Raw genomic sequence first — 22,636 nt, 5'->3', positions numbered from 1 at the left:
TGAACACAGCTCTTCAGGGGTAAGGACGTACAGCCCTGCACATGTTGGAGGATGTTTTGGCATTCGAGCGCAAGTTGACAGTGCTTGCCAGAGATTTATAGAAAGGCACATTGTCTCACTTCCCCAATTTGAGAGAGTTCAAACAAGGTCACGACATGATAAATTCGGAGTATTTACATTCTGCAATCATCGCAATGCAAACATCGTTTGGGAAACGCTTCTGTGAGTTCAGAGAGGAAAAAAAACACACATTATCCTTCCCGGTCATTCCCCTAAGCATCGATCCATCCCTACTGAATACGACTGCATTGTCAGGTGTGAGTCAACCTGACCAAGTATGATAAATATTTTAATTGCCTATTATTTAACGTATATTCATATGTTTTCATTGTTCAGTGAAATACTCCTTTTATTTTTCAGGTTGACAGCTGGCTGACGTTATTTTTGGTTTGCTGCTGGCGGCAAATTTAAGTTTGGCGTTTTTCATAAATACAAGAAGGACTCAAATAGACATTGAGTATTTTACTTAAAAGTAACCTTCAACCCAACGTCTTTTTTTCGGAGTTCAAAATGTTTTTGTTGCATGCAGAAATGTAATTTCGTTTTCTCTGCAGGAGTTCATCAATTTCATAAATGCAACACATTATAGTTTGTTTATACATAGCATAAAGGCAAAACAAAACGTTGTATGCAGTGTTATTTCATTTTAATTGTCAAACGGGTTTTGCGGCTCCCAGTGTTTTCTTTTCTGTGGGAAACGGGTCCAAGTGGCTCTTTCAGTGGTAAAGGTTGCTGACCCCTGGGCTAACCAACTAAAATTTAAAACTCTCATTTCCATCCCTGGAAAGCTTCCTTCCCTACCAATATTCTATTAATCCACGTGATCAAATAAATGCTGGTTCCAGTTAGGGCAAATCCAAGAGAACTTAAAAAATACTCGCAAATATTAAGCAAACACGAGGACATCTACAGATGCTGGAAATTCAAACAACACACAAAATACTGGTGGAACACAGCAGGCCAGGCAGCTATGTTCCACCAGCATTTTGTGTGTGTTGTTTGAGCAAATATTAAGGGTTCATTTGATCTTTGTTCTGCTTGTCAGTTCAACTCAACAGTGCATATTATATACATGTCACTAGATACAGTATATATTTAAATACTTTATTTGCCATTTGCCTCCTTTTGCACATTGGTTGTCAGTCCTTTAGCTTTTCACAAATTCTGTTTTCAAATTTTTCCTGTCAATGCTTTCAAGAAAATGAATCTCAAGGTAGTACGTGGTGACATATACTTAGAAACCGCAAAAATAAGCTCTATTATTTGATTTTATACTCCAAGTTATATTTTGAGAAAGGTTTGAACAGAAGAACTCCTACATCCCTCAAACATGACAGCAAACCATTTCACACCAAATCAGAAACCTAAAAGAGGGAAGGCAGGGAAACAAAGCTGTACACTAGCCAAGTCAGAATGTGGTTTCAAATTCCACTGCAGACCTGGGCTAACACTACAATACAACAAGACATGATAACTGAGGAATCAATGCTCCCACTTTTAAGAACACTTTTTCCATTGTTTGGGCCAATCTAACATGCAATGCATATTAATGAAAGCAGATTAACTGGTCAGTTCACACTGCTACTGTGGAACTTACTATGCAGAAGTTAGCTGTCATGTTTCCCTTTGGAAATAATTGAAAATATATAGAATAGACATCTGCAAATGGCTTATTCCCATTTTCAAGATTTAGTCACAAAACTGCATCCCCATACAAGATACAACCATACTCCACATAACTTCATTCCTGCTTTAAATGAAGTCTGAAGTTAGGCTTAGAAAATGCAGGCACTAGTTTAAATGACAGCCTGCTCCCCAACCATATTAATGGGACAGTATTGCACAGGGATCATCAACACACCAACAGCACAGAACCAAATTGAAAAATACTGCTACTGCCTTGTCTGCTTACTCCTACTGCTCTTTGGGATACAGAAAGATGAGAAAGTTGAACCACAAATAAGTTTACATGCTGCACAGGAAATGTCACCTTTTTGATTCAAGTGACCTGAACACTAAATTAGATCAGCCAGTGTATTCCCAAAATTGCCTGACTAGGTCTTTTTGTTGAACCTCAAGATCATCTACCAGCAGCAATTGATGGCAGGATCGTGGCAGTCTACCAGGTATTGATAGGGTGCATGGTGGGAATTTGGTGTATATCCCAGCCATTACTGTCTTCCACAAAGATCATAGAACAAAATCTTATGTTGGCATGTTTGCACAATGAACAGTCTGCTCCAATGTCAAAAATCTGCCCGAGGACTAGTGTGGGATACATTGGGGAGAGACGTACAGGTGGATCTAGATTACCCTTGCTGACAGAGCGTGGGCCACAGGAGTAACTATCAGACTGCCCAAATCCTACAGCATCTCTCCATCTCCTGTTGAACCTGAAGCAGCCATCTTCCATACTTGTTTGGCTGCACAACTTTATATCAGTGATCACTGATCTCTTTACCATTAGGAATTCAGTGAATTAGGGCTCCAGCTTAGCAGCCAAGGACGGTGGACAAGGAGTCAACAGGAAAGGGTTGCAATCAGTTCTCAGCACCACAGCAGGAGTGGAGTTTTGTATCTGATCACTGGCACTAGAGCACAGAGCTCGTACCAGGTTTCCACATCGCAGCACAAATAAATATGCTGCTATAATGACCAATGTCGCACAGATTTCACCACTTTTGCAAGAGTGGTAGGTATCTATATTTACATAGCTAAATAGCTTGTTTGAAGTTAAAATAACTCATTGGAAAGTACAGCAGAATAAACTGAATGTTAAACTCTGGGCTGTTGACTGCACTTTGTGCATCTAGGTACCATTTAGTCCAAAGTGAACAGTTCAAATCAACTTATTAATGGAAACTTGTGTTCACTTCCAAAACAGTCAGCAATACTCTGCTCTGCAGGCTAAAAAAGGAAGTGCATTCTTTTCCCTTTTAGATGAGAGGCACGTTACTCCGAAGTACAGATTACAAAATTTTACATAATACCATCTTAGGTCCATTTTTGTTGCTATCTATAATCAGTCAAGAATTATTCTTCTAAATTCACTGTTACAAATTAATTTGAAGATTCTTCATATTTGCAATTTTGAATTCCAGTTCTATATCCAGTTTCTGGTCAGAGCAAGTATTTGGCTCAGTGTTAGTTCTACTCACATAAATTGTCTTCAAATACTTATTCCACATTTGTGGGAAAAATTCAAGCAGTAAAGCATCTGTGTGAAAATACAACTTGTACTTAAAAAATGCTTTCAATTTGAAGCATTAGAGTAAAAATGCAATGCTAGATTCCAATCTCAGGATTCTCCATACTTTTTAGCTGCAACTACTTTTGAATCAGGCACACACATGACTGGCAACAATGATCCTCTGAATACTCATCCAACAAACTCAAATACTGCCCTAAGAAAAAGATGTCTTGCAGAATATTGTGACTCCATAGCACATAAGTTATGCACTGCTTTGCAAGTTGACATCGTAGACAACTGTACTACACAGCCCAGCTCAAAGTTCTTCAGAAATTTGAGAAAATTCAGTTATTAAAGAATATCAATAGGATCTATGAAGTTAAGGCTCAAGAACAGAACAGCAGACTGCAAATCAGTGCATACAAGACCATCAACTGAAAACAAAAGGCAGACAAGTTTGCTAGTTTAAGTTATAAACAATCATCTAATTACTGAAGGCTAAATGGATTCTTCTGAGATCACTCCATAAGCAGTTTATGCAAATATTACAACTGAAGGGTTGGTTGGAGACGAGTGTTTGAGTATTCAAAGTACTGCTCCAAGAATTTTCCAGCACAATGTGAGATTTGGAAAGCAGCACACAGACCATTTACTGCTCGAAATTTTCCCTTAAATATAATGTACTCACACTTGGGTAGATAAGCATGTACGTGCACAAGTCATACATTGCTCACTACTAGGTCAAGATCAAAACATGGGACAAGGCAAAGGAAGCATCTATGGAATAGGCATCTGAATACATGTGAAACAATTGATTTTATAAACAAAGCCTCTTCACAGCTACATTACAGAACACTTGACAGAGCTAACAACTGGCAACAGCAACATCCTAGGATGATTAAAGGCTACAGAAGATACTACAGGAATAATTCAGTTCGTACCAGCAATAAAAAAAACGGCAACTAGACCATGCAGACAACTGAAGTTGTGCAACACATCATAAATGTGCAGAGTAATGCAGAAGGAACTGTGCTCATGTTTAGAAAAAAATGCTTTTAAAAGCAGGCAAAGATACAAGTGGTAGTTCTTTAAAGTAACACTGAATGGGAAATAATTGAAGCAGAACCCTTTAACAGCTTTGTGGAGAGAATTCAGAAGCAACCACTTGATGCGTCTCTACAATCCCACAAATGTTCACATGTGACACTACAAATACATCTGCATATGCAATTGACTACTTCAGTTTATGAGATTACAAGGAGGCGAAATAAAAAAAACAGCATCCCAGTCACACCTGATGTGATAATTGTCTTCTCTTGGAGAGACTGATGGGGCCAGTGTGAAAGCTGCACACTACCTTGAATGGTATTGTAGTTGCTTGACTGGTGGGTGATGCACTTGCTCCACCAGGTACACCAACCTTTGATGTGCTGATCTATGAACAAGGTTCTCAATAGCATCCCACACACCTCCACTGAGCAGTGGTGGACCAAGGATTCCCACAGAATTATTTTTCTCATGTGGCTGAGACACCATGAATCTTTTTCTTAACCACAGGATTGTACCTTGCTATGACAAAGGTCAGATTAGAAAGTCCATTCCCAGAGTCTGGATTTGGGTATGTGAATGATATGTCCTGCCAGGAGGAACTGGATTTAGAATAAGGAAGTGAATTGAAGTGTTGCCTGCTATATGAATTCACCTTCCTACACTGAAGTTTATAGCCTCCTGCACAATTGTGAGACTCAACAAATCGAGAAACATACCTGGGACACAGTATCAATTTCTGTAGCTTTATATAATTTGCAGTTTCTGTTTGTATCAGGACTGGTTATTTGTGCTTGCTATTCCTCTCCACCACCAACCCTTTCTAAGCTACAGAGACCAACTTTCTCAGTTCTGAAGGGTATTTGATCCAAAAATAACTTTTCAGTTATTTCAGCATCTGCAGTTTTATCTTTACATCCATATAACTTACTGCAATGTAGTCACTGTTGTAATTTAAGTAGAATGGTAGCTAATTAGTTAAGGAACTTCTTACACTAGTAACAATGATCTGTTTTAGAGAGGAAGGATAAATATTAAGAGCAATAAATATGTATGAGGCAGTACAATGGCATGGTTAGGGTTCAATTCCCACTACTGTCTGCAAGGAGTCTATATGCTCGACATGACCGCGAGGGTTTTCTTGGGGTGCTCTGATTGTACACCCCAAAGACAGACAGGTTAATCAGTCACAAGGATACAATTGGGCAGTATGGGCTCATTGGGCCAAAAGAGCCTGTTACCACATTATATCTCTTAAAAAAAACACAAAATCAGGGTCAATAGCTTGTTCAGAAAGACCTCAACACTATACCTGCCTGGAATTATTTAACATCTTATTCAGTATATACATCTGACACTGTAGGACTTCCTTCTTACAGCACTAGGGAGCTTTCAGAGCATCTGAAAGCACTTTGCAGTCAATTTACACAAGAAATTCTGCAGATGCTGGAAATCACAATCCAAATCAACACAAAAAGCTGGAGGAACTCAGTCAGGCAGCATGAAATGAATACAGTCGGCCCTCCTTATTCGCGGGGAATCGGTTCCGAGACCCCCCCCCCCCCCCCGCAGATACCAAAAATCGCTGATGTTCAAGTTCTTTATTTAACCAGAATCAGTGCGGTGGTCTTTAGGACGCAGCAGAACCCCGGACTTTATTTAACATGTTCGGAGTGGTGGGCATTAGGACCCAGCATAGCTCTGAATCTGCGGTGTTTCTGTTTTCGAAAATAATCACAATCGCGATTGAAAATAAGGTGGAAGTAATAAAGCGATCGGAAAGAGGTGAAATGCCATCGGTCATTGGAAAAGTGTTAGGCTACAGTCGGTCAACGATTGGAACAATTTTAATGGAGCATGTGAAAGGCCCTGACCCGATGAAAGCTACAATTATTACTAAGCAATGCAGTGGTTTAATTATTGAAATACATATGTTTCTTAAGTGTTTTATATGCATAGAAAGGTGAAATACGTACTATATACTAAGAAAAACGTTTGACTAACTGACACTAAATAATATCAGATGTACCTGTTCCGATTTCAAATCCGACTTAAAGACGGACTCAGGAATGGAACTCATTCATAACCCGGGGACTGCCTGTACTTTTAAGTCATTTCTAGATTACTTATAATACCTAATACAATGTAAATGCTATGTAAATAGTTGTTATACTGTACTGTTTAGGGAATAATGAGAAGAAAAAATAGTATGTACATGCTCAAACAGAGTGCTGGAGAGAGAACTTCCAGGTTTTCCTGATCCGCGGTTGGTTGAATCCGCGCATGCAGAATCCGCAGATAAGGAGGGTCCACTATACAATCAACATTTCGGGCTGAAACTTTTCTTCATGACCAGAAAGGGGGAAGACACCAGAATAAAAAGGTAGGAGGAGGAGGACAGCAAGGTGATAGGCAAGTCAGCTGGGTGGGAAAGGTAAAGGGATGAAGAGGAAGTAATCTGTCAGGGTGGACGATAGGAGAAAAGGAAGGAGGGGCTCCAGTGAGGTAATTGGCAATCGAGAAGAGGCAAAAGTGGGGAAATAGAGGGAACCAGAAGAAGAAATCGACGTTTATGCCATCAGGTTGGAGTCTACCCAGGCACAATGAGGTGTTGCTCCTCCACCCTGAGAGTTACCTCATCCTGGCAAGAATTAAAAGATGACTTTCATGGACAAACAACTCGAATCTGATTCGTTAGTCTTCCTGCATCAGTAATAGAGGTTGTGACAACCAGAATGTGGCACATGTACAATTTCTTCGGCAAGCAATGCTGTTTTCAGTTTACAAGTCTGTTACAACATCTGTTGCTTCCTTTCTTTCCAATGTTTGACAGCAAAAAAGATCTTAATATGAGGGTTACAAGTTACTAACTACATTTTAAAAATCAAGTAGCTTAAAAACATTTCAAATCAATTTTTAAAAATATCAATGCAAACACTTTCAATTTAGTACATAACCAAGAACTAAAATACAAAGAGCAAAGTCTTTGCCTGCTATCCGTTTAATATTGAACAGCTAAAACACTATTTGAATGTTATACAGCACTTTGCTGTGCAAAGTCCATCTATAGAATTCAGGAGCAAGTTTTTCTTCAAAGCAAAATCAATTTGAAATTTGGACAAGCTACTATGAACTTGTCCAACAATGCCAAACTACATCCATGCATATTCAAACCATGACAAATTAACCTTACTGAAATAATAACTAATTTGGGAATAACAAAGACTAGCCTGGCTAATACTATCCAAGTTAACAAAATGAAGTTGTGCACTTATGCAAATAAGTTACCTCTCAATATATTTAGCTCCAAGGGGGAAAATACTATAGATTTACTTTCAAACAGTGAAATGTGAAAGCAAAGACAAATCTGTGAAAAAAATTTTCAGTGCACTCCACTACAGAAAGTGGAACACCAATTTCTCCAGCATTCTCCAGGCCTAATGAGAAGTCCCATTTGGAAAAAAAAAAGACCTGTATACTAAACAGATACTGAGGGAAGAGGACTGGTTAATGTTGTTTCAATAATCTATTATGGATACTGTCAGTGGTCTTGAACTTTTTTACCATTATCAACTGAACCCATGGTACAATTTTTTTTAAAAAAACAGACCTTTAAAATCTGGTCTGGCCACTTGCATACAATCTTGAATACTTTTGCCACACTTAGCAGCACTCCTGGACTACCCAGATTCCAAATCCAGGACCTCCAGTACCAAAACCAAATAATACACCAGCATTACTTCATTATTGATTGTTTCAGGACAAACAGAATAGAATTAAGACAAATCATGTTCACCAAGTTGTACCAGTTGTAATAAATCACACTGCAGTTCATTAATAGAAGAGCCCTGTTGCCTGAATATCTGGTATTCAGCTTTAAACTTGCCACACCCAAAAATACCTTTCATAAACAAAGCATTTACAAAGTTAGAGGAATCTAGCTCAAGATTAGAGTAGCTTCTGAAGTCTGACTAATCCCTTCGGCATGCCAACATGTCTAAAATGGAGAAATCAATTTGAAGAAACCAATAGATCACTTTTGCTTTATGCAATCACTACTCTGGCATTCCACCTATTTCTGCAGATGACCCTGGACTTACAGATACTATTGCAAGCACACTGGGCTAGCACCATTTATTTAGAGGCACTGTACAGTGTGGAATAGGCCCTTCTGTCTTTGAGCCAGACTGCCCAGCAACCCTTGACAACCCTGATTTAACCCTAACCCAATCATGAGACGATTTACAATGACCCAATATATCTTTGGACTGTGGGAGGGACCCAGAACACCCAACGAAAACCCATGCATTCTCCAGAGGATACTGGGATTGTACTCTGGCACCCCTAACTGTAATACACTGACTATTATGCTGCTGTGGTGTCCTATTTAATTAGAGAGTGGGGTTGGTGTTTGTGGCCAGTTAGGAGTTGAAACACCTCAGGCACAAGTGCCATTGGTCCTGAGAATGATGCGTTGAGAGTCCAGACTAATTGGATTGGAAGGTTTACTTTTGGTTTCAAAAAATTGAAGGTTGCTAAGTTCAAGTCCCAATGCAGTATCCTGTCCAAAGAATTCTAGCCTGAGATTCAGCAGTAGTAAAGGCGGGGGCACAGTTTGGAAGTGGAAATGTTACCCAGATGCCATATCTTGATTGAGCTATTAACCAATGCTGTCACAAATGACATCTCAAAACATTACTTTCCCAGACAAGTGAATTACCCCTGATATCCTGTCTAGTATTCATTCCTTAATCACTAAGCAGGTAAATCTGATCATTAACAACTGTGGGCACTTCCTATAGCTCTTGCAATATTGTAATAAAACTTAGCTGGGAATATCTCCAAGCAGTTCTTTAAGGACATTACATCAAAGCAAGTCTTTTCAAAAGGACAGCTTCAGAGGGATTAGTCAATTAGTGCCCAATACAAGCTTCCTTCATCTTGAACACATCAATAACAGTACTTTTCACTCAGAACCAGTCATCTCAAATGGAGGCAGCAGGTTAATCAAAATTCAACATTTTTCATTCTACTAAGGGGCTAAATTGTGACAACCTCAAATCCCCCAGCACCCAAACTGCCAACTTTAAAATGCTTACCACTGTCCCAAGGAACTTGATGGGGAAAAAAAAAAATACTGAAAACAACTAGGATAGAGGTTTCGGGTCGATTGCCAAGAAACCCTCCTAGCAATCTAGATCAGTGACAAACTGGAAGAAACCAACTGCAGAGATGAATTTTAAAAATCAAGCTCAATATAGGGTATGAATCAAAGAGACACTGCTTTGGGAAAAAACACAATCAGGAATTACAACTGCACAGGGACATCATAATTGCTCTCTGGTCATCAGCATGCTTATCCAACACAGAATTAAATGTAGCATGATTTTCAAAGCATTAACTGCACAAACCAAAAGCAGCATATTTGCAGTAGGTCCATTCCAGCAAACCATCTGATTAAATAGAAGCTTGCAAAAGTTATTTGTATGTTCCTTCTCTTCCTACCATTCAGAAATGGCAGCTTGTGACAAACACTTGAGAAGATTTGGGAAACAGTTAAACACTCTGGAAGGCAGTTAATCATCTCCAATGAAATTGATTTCCTGCTGAAATCTGGCAGCAAGATTTTAAATTCAAAAGCGTCTCACTTGCCCAAATGTTAATCACATTTTAAGATACTACTAAAATTGAGAAAGTCTGCTTGAAGAATCCTGGAAAGACAGGAAAGTAAATGCCAGTGTTCTATTCCTGCTCAGTACAAGTCTAATGCTTCTCCACTAAAAAACTGTCGAAATAAAGGGATCCTGTGCCCCAACAATACTCATTCCTTATCAATGAACTGACCCAGTTCTCACCACATTGATCTTGAGCAAATTGGCAGGTTCTTATAAAGTTTATAGTCTAGAAATTGAGATATTTGAGATGCAAAACTATGTTTTATTCCAAAAATATCTTTTTCTTCACATCGCACACTCTGGCATAGCTTTTCCATCGCTCCTGGCCTACCCAAATTCCTGAATTAATCCATTTTACCTTCAAGTCACACCCTCTCATGTTTTCTTAGATCAGCAAGAAGCTTCCAACAGACCAAAGTTGTATAACTAATCTTCCATCAAGATCTCTCACTGGCAAGTAGAATCAAGGATGTATGTGAATAAAAGTGCTTTAAAAACATCAATGCCAGGCACTTTAGTCTTAAAATTAACAGTAATGGGTGATAATTGGACGCGTGTGCTTTCTGGTGGATTTCTTCATCTACTTGCGACTCTAATTTCTGTAACCTGATCCTGCACACTTGGGTCTTCTCTGTACTGGCTAAAGGGCAATTTACACAACTCACTTTAACAGTGCCTCCTGCTGGATGCAGTTGCACATTGCTGATGACCCAAGTTACACAAAACCACTTTCTAAAGGGCTCATCTCAACTTTTTTTTACAAAAAGAGTTAAATGGAATACAAACTGAAGTTATTAATTTTAGTTAATGATTAAAAAAATAAGTTGGGGGATAATGAGATGTCCAAGTAACCATAAGCCTACATTACAAAAAAGCTTCCAGCAGAAGAGGACAGAACAAATACCAAACTGTGGATATTCAATGGATACATCATATCAAAGCAACCTATTGCCACATGACATAAACCAGCAGCACAGTAGTGCTTATCTACAACTCCATTCTGCCTCATCACATAATCTCTGAAAAGCTTATAAATAAACATGGAACAAATTACAACTGATGTATTCAAAAAGTCTTAATTTCATGGGAACTGTACCTTAGAGGCTTGTATAACTACTTTAATAGTGAAAGGCAAAGTGGAGTTCTTGGGAGGCTTTAAGAGCCCAAAGGCCAACTGTCTTGTTTGACCAAGGATTTACAAACGACAGAAATTACACAAATCTCAAAAAATATTATCATTATCTTTGCAAACAATGAGCTGTGCTTTTAACCTACATCCCATGAACTTTATTACAGGGAATTTAAAGTTTAACATGTATTCATGGACAGGAGAAAGGGGCGCTAATGCATATTTAATAAATGCACTGCTTTTCATAATAGTTTCTGACACTGTCAGGAAGTGAATGCATATTAAAGTTCACACCCGAATGTTAAAATATTATGGACTATCATTCCACTATTGCTTCCCTCAGAAACTTTCTTAGCAATTTTATCATAGCCATCCAAACAACTAAGACAGAATCAGGACTGCAGTGATCAACCACTGAAGAAATCCAGCCTTACCCAAGAAATTCCCACAAACTTTGAAAGAGGCCTCCCAGCTTCTTGCACATCACCTGCCAATTTGAACACTCTCCCCCACATTACTGGGCATTTTGACTACCAGCTGCAGAGCCTTCCTGTAGTCACTGTGTAGTTTCAGTACCACAGTGATGTAACATGTTAGGATGCACTACTGTGCATCACTAGAATATAGAATTTATAGAGCCAAACTTTAAACTGGTTATCACCATGAATGCAAATTGCCAGTTGTTTGTCTATTACAAGTCAGAACGTTTTCTTCCAGGCAAAAGTAGTCTTATTTTAAACAAACTACTTCCAAACTGTCAATAAGCATGTGAAAAGGATCCTTCATGACGTTACTGGCTCTTATTCAGGAACTTTTCTGTGTATATGGCTTTGATGGCAGGTAAGCAAAAGCTTGAGCTTCAGGTCTGATTTCATTCAAAGGCTGGTCAAAAATGGTGCCAAAAGGCTCTTGTCCAAAGTTGCAAAAAGTACAACTAAGGGTCACTGACCAAGTGTTTGTTTACTTATAACTAAATGGATAAAATTCACCTATCTCAAGGACCATTGACCCTACATCTAGACAGAATATGAGGCTATTACTTCAAATAGTTGATATGACAAGTGTAGCAAGGTGAAACTAGTAAACATGAAGCGGGTGAATACAATAGAAGAGTATGTGAATAGACCACAATGAGAATGGCTGAACAAGTGCAGGAAGATGCAATAAGCAGTTGGCTTGTTTGTACTGCAGATTTTACTAATTAGACTGGCAGACTGTCCTTAATACACTCTCAATATTCATGAAAATCGAATTTTCCAAAATGCCCCTCAGTATCTCCTGCTATTTTCAAACAAAGTCCACTTAAGGTTGAGAGCAATGGGCTTGCAAAACCCACTGAAACATCCTCCCAATATCTCCTTTATTACAGCCCACAATATTACAGATTTTAAGCTCATATTTCATTATCTATGCTTCAATCTAAACAGGACTAACATGCCCAACCCAGGGAATTTGAACTGCTGCCATCATGAGAACATTCCTTCTCAATTTGGTGAGTAAAACTGTACACAGTACACCAAACATTAACTCAGCAACTTCACGTTGAGTCTAAAAAAATCCCCTCATTTTATACTTCATCCACGTTGCAATTAATGTCAATGTTATATTTGGATTTCTTGTCCAGTGAAAATAGCAGATAAATCGCAATTCAGCTAATTTAATGCAAAACTAATTTAGAGACAAGCCCATTTGGGTGGAAGGAGAAGCTTCATGTAGCTCTTAACTTTCTCATGTACACTGCCTATAAAAAGTATTCACCCTCCCTCGGAAGTTTTTGTGATTTGTTTTACAACACTGAATCACAGTGGATTTAGTTCGGCTTTTTTTGACGGTGATTGACAGAAAAAGACTCGCATCAAAGTGAAAACAGATCTCTACAAAGCCATCTAAACTACTAATACAAAACAAAATAATTGATTGCATAAATATTCTTCCTCTATAATATGACACATCAAATCAATGGTGCAGCCAATTGGTTTTAGAAGTCAGTTAGTTAAATGGAGATCTGTTTTTGGAGAACTAATAGTAGTAAAAAATACATTTGTATCTGGAAGGTCCAACTGCTGGCAAGTCTGTATACTGATTAAAAAACACATTGCAAAGACAAAAGAACACTACAAGCAACTGTGTAAAGTTTATTCAAAAGCACATCTAGAGAGATACATGAAAATTTCCAAGTCAGTGACTATCCCTTGGAGTACATTTAAGTCAATCAGAAATGGAAAGAACATGGCACAGCTGCAAATCTGCCTAGGGAAAGCCATCTTCAAAAACAAGTGACCATGCAAAAAGGAGACTAGTGATGGAGGCTACCAAAAGACCTGTAACAACTCCGGAGTTACAAGCTCCTGTGACTGAGATGGGAGAGACTGCACATTCAACTGTTGCCAGGTGCTTCACTAGTTGCAGGTTTATGGGAGAGTGGCAAAGAGAAAGCCACTTTGAAAAAACGCACACAAAATCTGGGCTAGAGTTTGCCGGAAGGCTCTGAAGTGAGCTGGAAGGTTCTAAGATCTGATGAAACCAAAATTGAGCTTTTCGGCCATCAGTATGTCTATGTTTGGCATAAAACAAACACCGCACATCAAAAACACACCATCCCTACCGTGAAGCATGGTGGTGGCTGCATCATGCTGCAGGGATGTTTCACTGCAGCAGGTCCTGGAAGGCTTGTGAAGGTAGAAGGTAAAATAAATGCAGCAAAATACAGGGAAACCCTGGAGGAAAACCTGATGCAGTTTGCAAAAGAACTATGACTTGGAAAAAGAGCAAACACGAGGAAATCTGCAGATGCTGGAAATTCAAACAACAACACACACAAAATGCTGGTGGAACACAGCAGGGCAGGCAGCATCGATAGGGAGAAGCGCTGTTGACGTTTTGGGCTGAGACCCTTCATCCTGACGAAGGGTCTCGGCCCAAAACGTCGACAGCGCTTCTCCCTATCGATGCCACTTGGGAAAAGATTTGTTTTCCAACAAGACAATGACCCGAAGCATAAAGCCAAAGCTACACTGAAATGGCTTAAAAACAACAAGGTTAATGTCCTGGAGCGGTAAATTCATGGCTGGAGTTGAAAAAGGTTATTCACTCATGATCCCCATACAATATGGCAAAGCTTGAGCAGTTTTCTTACAAATGGAGAAAAGTTGCATTGTCCAGATGTGCAAAGCTGATGGAGACCTATCCACACAGACTCAAAGCTGTACTTGCTGCCAAAGATGCATCTATTAAATACTGACCTGAAGGGGATGAGTAATTATGTAGTCAATAATTCTGTTTAAAAATTGTAATATATTTAGAGCAATTTGTAGAAATTCTCTTTTTACTTTGACATGAAAGACCTCTCTGCTCAGTCTCAGAACAGCCAAATTAAATCCACTGTGATACAATATTGTAAAACAATAAAACTTCCAGGAGGAGGTGAATACTTTTTTTAAAAAGTGTACAAGGAAACGCAAAAGTATTTTAGTCTTTGGCTGGACAGTATACCACATTTCCTTCCCAAAACACTGTTACTCAATTTCCTCCACAACATTTACCAAATCTGTACAGTCACTTGTCAACAGCCACCTACGTTCTGCGCTTCATACATGCTTTCCTTCAGTGCTTCACAATACGAGTTGAGAGGTCGAGAAAGGAATTCTCAAAAACAGAATATGCCTGGCTGTGGCCAGCAGTATCCAGTCAGAAAATTTTACCATAATATTGCATCATCAGTTCTTCTGATTAAAATAAACAAATGAAAAACCACAAGCTCCCTTAGCAGGCGACTCAATAGAAAAATCATACAAAATACTTACAACCAGAGACTAATATTTTCACAAAAGGTTTGGGTTAGGACCACCTCAATTGACAGGTTTTACACCATTTTTGTAACCAGACTACCTGGACCACAAAAAAATAAATTTAATGCTTCATGTATTGCTGCTGCCAAGAAAATTTAGGACAACTGCTCAAGTATGTGCCAGAAGTACATGACTCATTACATCTGTAGTTCAAACAGTCTTGCCTTGAAACTGAAATTTTAAGTGCATGCCTCAAAGTAATCTCATTGCTCAGAGTCCAGCACCAGAAGAGAGACAGATCATCTAAAAGTTGTCCACTGGGCTCCAATAAGATTTCACTCCAAGGAACTAGCAAGCAGAGACTGTACACCCACCAAAAGCTGAACCTCCCAGTGACCAAACATTTAAATTCTGATTCATATTCTGACACACTGGCCCAAAGCCTCTTCTCGTGCTACGATGAGGCTACTTTCAAGGCGGAAGAGCAACACGATATTCTGTCCAAGTGGCATCCAACCTGATGGTTTGAACATCAATTTCTCCTTCCAGTTACAAAATCCCTCCCTCCCCTCCTCTTCTGTTCCCCACACTGGCCTCTTACCTCTTCTTCAGCCCCCCTCCCCCAACTGGGTCCCCTGCCCCCTTCCCTTTCTCCTATGGTTCACTATTAGATTCCTTCTCTAGCCCATTACCTCTCCCACCCACCTGGCTTCACCAATCACCTTCTAGCTATCCTCCTCCCCCAACTATTTCATTGTCATGTTCCCCTTTCATTGTAATTGAATGTCGATTGTTCCTGTGGATGTTGCCTGACCTGCTGAGTTCTTCCAACATTTTCTGTTTTGCTTTGGATTCCAGCATCTGCAGAATTTCTTGTTTATTACTTACAATTTACTGGGATCTTACAAAAGTTTTGTGCTGTCACTGGGGAAGATAATAAGTGGATGGACTCAGCAACTAGGAACTGGCCACATTAACAAGGGACATTTGACACTGTCCATAAAGGTCTATGTCAAAAAACTTTCCAGATGCCCAAATGCAATCCCTTCAATGTTGTGTTTTTCCAAAATTTTTCCACTTTGATTACAATTGTGCTTCTTCCCCCTCCCACACTTCCAAAGGCCAAATGGTGTGAATTCCTTTTGACTTCAATTCCACAATCTTTAAATGTGTCCCAAATTCTAGTCACCACTACTTTCCAGGGTAGAGAATTCTAGAGATCCATGAGTGTAAAAAAAATTCCAACAAATCTACCCCCATTCAACTCTTCCACTTGTGGAGGAATCTCAACACCCACCTCATGACTCATAAGATCTTGCCTCTCAAAAATACCACCTCATGCTACAGGTCTAGCTTTAAGTCGTGATGAGGCAACCTCTGCATTCATGAAATAGCTTAGCAAATCCTTTCTGTACTACAGAAAATCCTTATGCAAAATCACAGTCCTACACACCTTACGAACACTAGTATTGTAAAACTATTTCTAAATTCCCAAAAAGGCCATTTGCTTTCTGAATGTTTTATTGCATCAAAAGGCAAGTTGGTTCATGAATAAGGTATTTATGTACACCACTCATTTACAGGTCTACTGCATGTCCAGTTAGTTAACTTTCTTTCTGATTCATCTTACTGAATATGAAGGAACAACACTTTCTTATTTTAAACTCATCTGCCTAGCTTTTACCCAATCAAGCTTTCTAAATCCTGTTGCAGAGTCCAGATATTCTCAGTTCAAGGCCTCTTTCCATCTCTGGCAAAGATGGATAGCTTACAACTCAATCTTTATTTTTAAAGAGAGCAAGTTTTTGAGGCCAAGAACTGATCCTTAGTCTTTCCATTCTGAGAACACCCATTTACTCTTACTGTAAATGTCTTCAATTCACGCTAACATGAACTGATTATGCAAACCATCAAATGCCTTCTTGAAATCCAACTCTTTGCATCTACAGGGTCCCCTCTTGATTCTGCCCTGTAACAAACTTGTCAATTTCCCCTTAATATATCGATTGGTGTAGTTGTATTAATCTTATCCAAATCATTTTAGTGGAGTTGGAGTGGGAGAGTTTACAAATAATGCGTGCAACCACTGAGCATAACTGATTTAGTGTCACAAAGTTCAACTATTATCAAAGAGAGGATGTGATACTGCATCATGAAATGGTGCAAGTAAAATGTTGTGTCCAGTTCATCAGGAGCGGAAAGCCATTCAAAATACACGTATGACCATCATCTGCATCGCTGATTCAGTGCTCTGTGAAAGCAACATGTTTCATTCAGCTTAGTAATAAGTCTGTTCTTAGTGTGTGCTGCATAAGCTTTCAAAGGAGTACACATTCTTCCAGGTTCTTTATAAGGTGAACAGCATGGATGCTTCTACAGCAGGTGTAAACATCTACTCATGAGCCACTTCAAGGCCAAGTGATGTGGCACCAAGTCGTTTGCATATCTAATAGAAAAATAAAGTTGGACAAATTCAACAGCACAAATGAATCCACAGAGGATTAATTTTACCCACTTCACTTGCCTGGAAATTCCACCTGACTACGAAAGGGTTGAACAAGGGACTAGCAACTCCATCCTGTAAAGACCCAGGCTAGAGAAAGGCCAACAGAAGCTCCAAAGATCTCATCCCTAGAAGGGGAAGGATCGTTGAGATCGGCTACACCTGAGAACAATTTGAAAGATCGTCCGAGGACAGAGGATTCCAGCAAGCTGATGTCAGCAGCCTAAGCCACAGCAGGAGTGACGGGCTCAAGTACATGCCTGGCAATCTTGCATTTCCAATAGCACTACCAGTAGTTCAAAAGTTTCTTGTAATACAGCCTCAGCTCGATGATGCCCTCCCAAATGCTGGAAGATGTCAAAAACTAATCACATGAGAATTCTTATGGCCAGCTTCACCTACATCCAGCAGCATGATGTGAAACAGCTTCTAACAATAAAGGTCTGGAGACCATTGAAATTATGCATCTTATGAGCTGTGGATGCACAAACACCAGCCCCCTTCAGCAAGCATAACCTTGAGCTGACCTCACCCATCTTAACCTTTGTTCCACTTTTCACTAAAGTCTCAATTCATACCTGGTGAGGAACTTGATTTATTTAGATACAGCACAGAACAGGACCCATATGACCCTAGCCTAATCACAGGACAATTTACAATGACCAATTAATCTGTACATCTTTGGACCTTGGGAGGGAAAGGTAATGAAGCTCTTGGGAAAGACGTACAAATTTCTTACAAAGTACACTGGAATTGAACTCTGGCACCAAGAGCCATAGTAGCATTGCAGTAATCTGTATGCAACTGGATTAGTTCCACCATCTTTGTTCTGTGCTCTGAAAAAAAATCTCCCACTGTATGTCAGTAACGTTGCTTTGTTCTAAACTCTGCTCACAGGAGATCAATTTCTTGCCAGCTCCCAACTTCCTTACCTCAATTATGGCTGCCATCTTTTTTATCCCCCATCAAGGCCAGTGGTACAATATACTCCAAAACTATTTCTATTTTAAATGCTTATGCAATACACAATTGTGTTAACTATTTGATTCAAACTGCTGACAAGCCCACAGGACATACACTTGAATATTGCAGCAGCCAAGCTTTCATCTTAACCAGGTTCCCAAAAGGGGAAGGGAGAATCCATGGACCAATCAGCCTTTAATTTATTCCCAGGAATTCAACGATCAACTTTCGTCCTTCAGCAAAAATACTCGCCTGGAGTAACTGCACAAGCAGTGCCAGTAGTTGGGTACAGCAATAATGAAAGAATATTTAACAAAGGCACGAGGACAGATCCAGTCAGTGGATGTTCTTCCAGACATCCTGCTCTGTCATGATTTGTGGTGAGTGCCAAGAGTTGAGGTGCTGTCAAAGTAAAGCAACACAAACTGTTGGAGGAAATCAGCAGGTCAGACATCCTGATAAAGGGTCTCAGCCCAAAATGTTAACACCTATTCCTCTCCACAGATGCTGCCTGACCTGCTGAGTTTCTCCAGCATCTGGAGTCTCGTATTAATGATTGCTGTCAAAGTAGACTTGGCAAAAAATTCAAAATCAAGTTTATTGTTACATACATAAGTACACACATGAACAGATGCAGTATACATACAATTTACACAAATCATACAATCTTCTACAGGAAAGGTAAATTAGAATAAAAAACAAAATCCACTTTTGCACAAAGAGGTCACCTTGTTCAAGAACCAAATGGTTGAAGGAGGCAGCTGTTCTTGAACCTGGTGTGGGACTTCAGTCCCTTGTAATTCCTGACTTTCAAAAGTACAGTGGGAGAAGTTGGTTAAAGTATTCAATGGATCATGGCTACTCCGTTCTCCCTCTCAGCCCCAATCTCCCCATATCCCTTCATGCTGACTAATCAAGAATCTCTCAACATCTGCCTTAAACAGACCCAATGACTTGGCCTCCAGTCACTTGTGGCAACAAATGTCTCTTTCGTTTAAGGGGCTCAGCAACTGTAATGATTTTTAATGTTACAGGCCTGCAGATTATTACTGTCTGGTAAAACAGAGGAATAAGCTATATTTGAGCACTTGTAAACTGAAATGAATACCAGTGTGACAGATGCCCACGTCATTCTGCGTGCAGCCATGATACTGACCCAGAACAGACATGACAGGCCAACTTTCAACAGCAATTAAATTTACTGGTATAGAAGTTTAGAGTAGTTACTGAAAGATAACTGAGTGATATGGCATGCAATAGAATTGAATGTTCTTATCTCAGACACCTGATATCAATAAAGAGCCACCTCCCAAATAAACCACACTGCCCTAAATAGTGATCAGTCTCAATCCCAAAACAATGGCTTACCTATATCAGTTACCTATTATGTATTAAGGTGTTTAATACATTAAACAGGTGGTGCACAATTATCCAAAGATGAACAAGGACTTTTGCAAATCTCTATACCAAGTTGTACCTGCCATCTTCAACTCACCTGACTAGACCAGAGAAGAAAAGTCTCAGCATCTTCATTCCAACTTTATAGAATAATCTACAGCTTCCAAAAGTATCTCAAAATGTTTAATGAAACAGTAAATAACCCAGAATGAACTTTTTTCAAAAAAAAAAGTACATTGTAGTGCTTCCAGCATTTGCTTCAGCTTTCCAGCAGCTGCAGTATTTTGCTTCTGCAGATTTCTTTCACCCAATCTGCACTACACATGACCTTAGCCAAAAGGCTGAGAAGGAATCCAGGACAACTATGTTCCACAAGTTTCAATTTAAATGCCCTGTGTAAACTAGTTTCAATTCTTAATCCATCAAGACATACACACTGATATTCAAACTGAGGGACTCAACAACTTAAGGGGAATTCTGAATTAAGGAGTTAATTTAATTAGAAGATGCTGACCTGTCTGTGACCTAAAGACCATTCAACAGGACATCTTCAAGGAGCAATGCCTCAAAAAAAAGGCAGCATCAATCATTAAGGACCCCCATCACTCAGGCCATGCTCTCTTCTCATTGCTACCATCAGGGAGGAAGTACAGAAGCCTGAAGGCACACCCTCAGCAATTTAAGGAATAACTTCTTCACCTGCCATCAGATTTCTGAAAGGACTTTGAATCCATGAACACTAGCTCACTACTTTCTAATATCTGTTTTTGTACTACTTAGTTTCACAACTCACATTTTTTCCCACTACAATTTGTATTGTACTGCTAAGCAAAGATGAATTTCACGACATGCTGGTGATATTAATTCTGACCTGTGATTTAAATCCAATTCAATACAATTACCCATGACCGTCCATTCCCTTCTTCCTGCTGTCTGACCCTAGTTTACTGACATGCAACAGCCAAAGTCTGTTGCAAGTCAGATTTGCATAAAAACTTAAGACAACCGTTCAGAAGGGGACTCTTCCCACCAGTTGGTAAAATGATGCTAAACAGACCTTTTAAAGATGGTGCTCTTTCAAAACTGGTACCCATGAGAAAGATCTTTTAAACGATGCATGGGATTTAACAGTAATTTGTTACACATGAATCAGAATAACATGAACAAATTAACTAAAGTGTTTAAGAACCCAAGAATGGTTTAACTGTTAAATGGAGGTCAATATTTTAGTTACTATTTTCAATAGTGCATAAAAAGATGACAAAAGGCAGCTGCTTCCAATTTAAGCCACCACTATCTGTCCAACGTACTGTAGACCATGATAAAGACATCACTGCACTTAAAGTCAAAATAGCAGAATACATTTAGCTGCAGGCACACTACTAACATATATAAAAAAAAAAGGGCAGACCAGGGCATGCCAAACCAAAACTCAACCCCAAGAGGGAAAGAAATGACCTTTGGCTTGTATGTGCAAATTCAGTCCCACACTAAGATCACGACCAATTCAAAGAAATGATACACTGATTACAGGCAAAAAGTCATGCAAATGATTTTGCAAGTAGAGGGACTCACCAACTTAAAGGGAAATCTAGATTAAGGAGATAATATTATAATTGGGAAAAACTGACCTGCCTGTGATCTAAAGCCAATTCAATACAATTACCCACACTACCCATACTCCTCTTCCTGTTGTCTGATCTACTGAGCTCCTGCAATAGCTCGTTTTATTTTGTTCCAAGTACTTAAACGGTTTACTTCAAGCTGGCAGTGAAGGCAACTGTTCTCTAACCATTTAGAGTCGCATCTTCATTCTATCAACTAAAATACAAAGACGAGACGAATACTTGAAATGGCTCCAACCCAAATTCAGCAGCCAGGGGTTCTAAGCACCACCCACTCAGTGCAGCCTCCCAGCGAGCCTGGACTTTTATCACTTGAAAATGCAAGCAGAAGGGCCGTTCTCCCGTCGGTGCCGGTGAAGGTGAACGGGGGCGGTCCAGTGACCTACAACACTCAAGAGGGACAATGCCTGCCGGGAGGAAGGTGGTACGAGGGAGATAGACCAGACTCCACACTGCCTTAAGCAGACGGCCAGTACTCGCCAGCCCCAGCCGCCTAACCATACCCCGGACTCGGCCGTGTTCCGACTCCAGGGCCCAGACCGACCTTGGATACAGAAGCCCGGGGTCACTGCGGCACAGGGCGCTGCCAGCCGTCCAGCCACAGTCCTCGGGCGGACCCGGGAGACGGTGGGTCAGGGACAGCCAGGAGACACCCAGGGGTGAAGGGTGAGAGGCCTGGAGCAGCGGACAGGCCACAGCCGGGACCCCGAGTGACGTGCGCACCCTGGAGAAGCCCCTTCTCCCTCCCGGCAGCCGGGGGATAGCGGAGGCGCTCGGCTCGGCGGCCGGCAATCCCTCATGCTGGCGGCCCGGTCGCGGTACTCACGGGGCCACTCAGTTACCGCAGCAACGCCGCTTCGTCCCGGACTCCGCTTGTCCGGCCCGCCGCCTGCACGTGTCTGCCAGACGCCGCTAATGCAGCCGCCGCCTCCTCTCGCGAGAACTCGCGCTTGGACCCGCCCACCGTCCCTAGAAATCCCCGCTCCAGGCCACGCCTACTCCGAGCGAGATCTCATTTGCAGAGGAAGGAAATCTCACGCGAGAACTCAGCGCGGCGGTGGGTGGGGAGCGCGGTAAGCGCGGGGCTCCGATTGGAGGAGAGGCCCAAACCCGCTGTCCAATCAGCGATTAAACCCGAGGCGTTAGGGGCTACGGGGCGCGGAACCGGTTAATAAGTTTGTAAGTTTCAGAGTTGGAGCACTGGGTCTTGAAGGGACTCAACAGGGTAGATGACGAGATAAAATAGAAAATACGAGGA

At 40.4% G+C, this 22,636-nt stretch overlaps 1 protein-coding gene across 1 annotated transcript in view; it reads right to left on the bottom strand.

Annotated features, from left to right (window-relative positions):
* Positions 1 to 22,357, bottom strand: part of akap1b (A kinase (PRKA) anchor protein 1b) — a 64,071-nt gene extending 41,714 nt beyond the window's left edge. Inside the window, exon 1 of the mRNA XM_059973516.1 lies at positions 22,205 to 22,357. The gene's annotated coding sequence lies outside the window, so the exon portion shown is untranslated. The remainder of the gene's footprint in view (positions 1 to 22,204) is intronic.
* Positions 22,358 to 22,636: the final 279 nt, after the last annotated feature.

This window comes from Hypanus sabinus, chromosome 6 (genome assembly GCF_030144855.1).
Source record: "Hypanus sabinus isolate sHypSab1 chromosome 6, sHypSab1.hap1, whole genome shotgun sequence".
In the NCBI taxonomy this organism is placed as follows: domain Eukaryota; kingdom Metazoa; phylum Chordata; class Chondrichthyes; order Myliobatiformes; family Dasyatidae; genus Hypanus; species Hypanus sabinus.
This window is presented reverse-complemented; position numbering and strand designations above follow the sequence as displayed.